Source organism: Stegostoma tigrinum, chromosome 11 (genome assembly GCF_030684315.1).
Source record: "Stegostoma tigrinum isolate sSteTig4 chromosome 11, sSteTig4.hap1, whole genome shotgun sequence".
Lineage (NCBI taxonomy): Eukaryota > Metazoa > Chordata > Chondrichthyes > Orectolobiformes > Stegostomatidae > Stegostoma > Stegostoma tigrinum.
In genome coordinates, this window is record NC_081364.1 from 87,258,312 (window position 1) to 87,263,560 (window position 5,249).

Here is a 5,249-nt window from a genome sequence, read left to right on the forward strand (position 1 = left end):
CCAGTTCTTTTATCATCCTGAACAATCCATTCATTACTTTCCATTTAAAATTGGAGGTTCCTTGATGCATTAAATTTGGGGGGTTACTGGGTTTGAACAATGCTGAACATTTGTTCAAAACTGAGCCAGCATGACCTCAGAGTGCTGAATGGTCTCTCTCTCTCTCTGTTCTATCACAATGACACTACGATCCAAAGTGAACAGGATCAGGTGCTCCAGTCTCTCCAACCAACTGAAGTCTTGAATCCCTGATAACATTCTTGTAATTCCAGTCTCAAACTTCAGGGAAATAACATCTTTCAGTAAGGTACAACCTATATTTGGGATCCTTTCCAAAGAGAGAGAATTGAAAAGGAGGAAAATGATGTTTCACTTATTCGAAACCAAAGCTTGACTTCACTGGGAGCACTGTCAACATTTGTACAAAGGAAATAGTGTCAGTAGGAATGTGTCACACAGATTCAAAAGAAACATTATCAGAACTGAAAACGTATAACCTTCAGGCAAGTCTAGGGAGCTTTTCTCCAGAAAGGAGAAGGCTAAAGGATGATCTGATGGAAGCCTTTAAAATGATGAACGACTTCAAAAATCCAACAGTGATTTCATGAGAAACGACTTTACCCAGCGACAGGTCAGAATGTGTAATTCATTCCAAGAGTGCGAGATGGAGGTAAACAGAGGAATATATTTAAGAAGTTGGATGCATATATGAGGGAGAAAGGAATAGAAGGATATGCTGATGAGGGAGATGGAAGGGGAGGATGTGGAGCGTAAATACTGATGGAGACTAATTGAGTTGATTGGACGGGAGGTGCAATGGAACAAAGACAAACATATTTTCATCTGATCTAATTGGAGTGGTGAGGACAACATTATTTCCTATGCAGAACAAAATAGATTTACTCCATCAGCTTTTGGGGATTATTGCCTAGGCAATGTGCAGTCCCAGGCTGAAACATCAGCCTCACTGGTAGCAAAGTGGTGAGAGTGGCCAGTCCAGCAGAAAGAAACCCTCTGACCCTCCCACTTTTCTCACTGTCAGATTGAACATGGCTCAGTCTTGGATGTGACTTTCCCTCATTTTCAAATCAATTAATTGGATATAGTATCAATTTCTAGGTCGGCACTTATTGGTCATGCCAGTGATCCTCCTTGAGAAGACTCCGTTTTCTGGGACTGCAGTCTTTGAGGTGTGGGGTCACCCACAATGCTGTTTGGGAGAGGTTCCAGGGTTTACAATCACTGAGAATAAAAGAACAGCCAACATGGAAGATAATGATGTTCAAGTCCCAATTATTTCAGTAACTCCATTATATCTTCATGTAATGGTCATTTTCAGATTTCTGTCTGCAAATCTTCCCTTTCTTAAATCCTATTAATGAGAAAGGTGTGCAGTATGGAGAAGAGCATGCAGGTGCTAACTGTCCCATGTAGCAGCTTCACTAGTTTTTCTAGACAGTAGATACTGTCTTTGAAATGTGCTGTCTAGCAGCATACATCATGCTGATTAACAGCCGATCCAACTCTTGTGACCATTTGTGAACTTTCTTATACTTTGACAGACTGGATGAATGCTTTCCCACACTCAGAACATATGAATGGCTTCTCCACACTATGACCTCGCTGGTGTACCTGTAGGCCAGATGAATCTCTGAACCACTTCCCACACTTGGAGCATTTGAATGGCCTCTCCCCATGTGGATGTACTGGTGTCTTACTGGGGTAGATGGCTGAGTGAATTCTTTTCCACAATCCGAGCATGTAAATGGCCTCTCCCCAGTGTGAACTTGTTGATGCGTGCACAGCCTGGATTAGTGAATGAATACTTTAATATAATCCAAACAAGCAGATGGTGTCTTCTCTGTGGGACCTCATTGGTGATTCATCATGGTGAAATATTCACGGAATTTATTGCTATTTGGGGTAGTGATGGCCTGTGGTATTCGAATGTTAATCCGGAGACCCAGATAAGCACTTCGGGGACCCCTGTTCAAATCCCACCACGGCACATGGTGGAATTTGAATACAATAAATATCTGGAATTAAGAATCTAATGATGACTGGGAATTCATTGTTGATTGTTGGAAAAACCCACCTGTCTCACTAATACCCTTTCGGGAAGGAAACTCCCGTCGTTACCTGGTTAGCATCACACGTGACTCGAGACCTACAAAAATGTGGTTGAACTGCCTTCTGGGCAATTAGAAATGGACAATAGATGCTGCCTAGCCAGCGATGCCCTCGTCCTATGAATGAATAAAAACAAATTCAGAGCTGGTGAATGGCCTCTCTTCCGTGTCAGCAAATCGGTGTTTCCACAGAGCAGATGAATCAGGGAATCCCTTCCCACAATTAGAGCAGGCGAATGCGTTCTGCCTCGTGTAACTGCATTGATGAAACTCCAGCACTGACAAGGAATGGAATCCTTTCTCACAGCCCTCACATTTCCATTGTTTCTCCATATTATACGAGGTCTTGTGCATCTGTCACTATAGGTTCCTACTGTGAATGGTGTGATGTTTCTTTCAGACTAGGTAAAGGTATATCAGTTCACTGGATGACTCTCATTTGGGTGTATGTGTCTCAGTACATTTCCAGACAAACTGTTGTTTCAAATCTTTTGAAACAGATTGACATTTCGAGATCTACAGTTTCAAGCCAATGATATTCAAGTGCGGCTTATTTCAGTGACTCCATTGGAATTTACGTGATGGTTGTTTTGAAATTTCTGTCTGAAAATCTTCCATTTCTATTATTATTATTATGATATTATTATTATTAATATTATTATTATTGTTATTATTATTATTATTACTACTACTACTACTATTACTATTATTATTGTCGGATTAGAAATTATATTAAATATTCAAAACAAACAAATCTAATTGTCCATCACTTCTTGTCTGGACAGATTCTGCTGCCCCCTTCCTCCCCGGGTTCATTTCCTTTCCTTTCAGCTGCTGCAAATAAATAATTCCGCACCAGAATTTCAACTAAAAAGAAATCAGGGTAAATTGTTTTACCAAAGGTATTGGAGAGAAGAAGAATTTTCAGTCTGGGTGACGCTCAGTTTTCATTCAGAGAGAGAGGAGCAACAGCGTTGCTTGGTAGCTCTGAGGAGCTTCACAACTTAATTGCCCCATATTTGCGTTTCGACAACACAGGGGGCTCTGATTGGCTGGAGGTCCAGAGTGTTTCTGGTCCTCCAGCTCTTCCCATTGGTCACATTACTGAATTAGGATGGATCTGCCCGGAATGGGTTTGCTGGTGTTTGACAAATCATTGTTGTTTCTAAAGATCTTCTCCCAGTCAGAGAATTAAAATGGTCTCTCATCAGTGTCAATAAGCCCATGTCCTCTGTAATTGGAGGGCTGAGTGAATCCCTTCCCAAATACACAGCGAGTAAAATGGTTCTCCCCAGTGTGAACAGCTGCAGGTGGACGGTCTCTCTCTCCAATGTGGCCATGCTGGTGTATCAGAAGCTGAGCTGATTTAATAAGTTTAATAAGTCCCTTCCCACACGCTGAGCAGATGAATGGTCTCTCTGCAGTGTGACAGGCCTGTCATAGCGAGGTGGGAAGAACAGGTGAATCCCTTGCCACACATGGAGCAGGTGAATGGCTTCTCCCCACTGTGAACACATCGATGTTTAGTGAAGCTGGGTAACTGACTAAACTGACTGAAGCTCTTCCCACGCTGAGAGCAGATGAACGGTCTCTCTCCAGTGTGAAACGGCTTATGTGATCTGAGGCTGGATGATGATGTGAATCCCGTCCCACACACATGACAGGTAAAAGATCTCTGACCAGTGTGACCTGACTGTGTGACATAAGAATCGATGAAGACGTGAATCCGCTCCGACACACACAGCAGGTATTAGTCTCTCTTCAGTGTGAACTCGGGTGTGTGACATTGGGCTGGATCTCCAAGTGAATTCCTTCCCACATATGGAACAGCTGAACGAGTACATCCCCATGTGAACAGGTAAATATTGAATTCGACCTTTACAGTTCCTAAAGTTTTCCCCACAGTCAGAGCATTTAAAAGGTCTCTTGTCAGTGTGAACCCACTGGTGTGACACAAGGCTGGGTGACTGAGCAAATCCCTTCCCACACATTTAGCAGGTGAATGGTCTCTCCGTGGAGTGACTTTGACGGTGAGCTTCCAGCTGGCCTGGGTATCTGTATCCCTTCGCACAATCCAAACATTTCCACGGTGATTCCATGATGCTGATCTCCTGGCATCTCTCCAGATTGGATGATCTGTTGAAACCTTGTCCATAACCACAATGTGTGTACAGTTTCTCTGCTCTGTGGATTTTTATTTCCCAGAATGCTAACTGGATGATGTTGAATAATTTCTGCAGTTAGCTCACTGGAACATTCAGAATCAGGTGTGTCAGTGTGTGGGTGTGGGCGCTTTCCCACTCACACTGACGTTTGAAATCTTTTCCCACAGACTTACCAGATAAACATATTCCTTTCCGGCCTTGATGAATAGAATAACTCGATTGGATCTCTACATATTGTTTGATTTGACTCTCCCATCTTCACTGGCTTTCCTTCTCTCTGAAATATTTACAAACATCATCACTGTCTGTACAGGGTAAAATCTCAGAACAAACACATTCATATTTCTGAGAGATATAGTAGGAACTGCAGATGCTGGAGAATCTCAGATAACAACGTGTAGAGCTGAATGAACACAGCAGGCAAAGCAACATCAGAGGGGCAGGAAAGCTGATGTCTCGGTTTGAGACCCTTCTGCAGAAATCTGGTAGGGATTGGGAGGGAGGGAGCGAGCAAGGGATGGAACAAGTGAATGAGAAATGGAGTGAGGGAGTGGGCGACAGAGCGAGGAAAGGAGCAAGGGACAATGAGGAGGGAGGGATTGAGGGGCTGAAAATGAGGAAGTGAATGAGGGGGAGAGAGGGAGCACGGGATGGTGAGGGGGCAAGTGATTGGGAGGGAGCAAGAGAGGGACAAAGATGCAGTGAGGTAATGAGTGAGCAAGGGACTCGGCGAACAAGCGAGGGATGGAGTGACGGAGTGAGGGACGAAGCAATGGAGGGAAGGATGGGGAAAGAGCGAGTGTGTTAGGGATGTGGAGGATGGTTAGGGATTGGGAGGGAAGGAATAAGGGACAGAGGTGGAGGGAACGAGGGATAGAGGGGGAGATAGGGAGGGAATGAGGGACAGGAAGGGTGGTAGTGAGGGATAGAGAGGGATCAAGGGACAGGGAGGGAG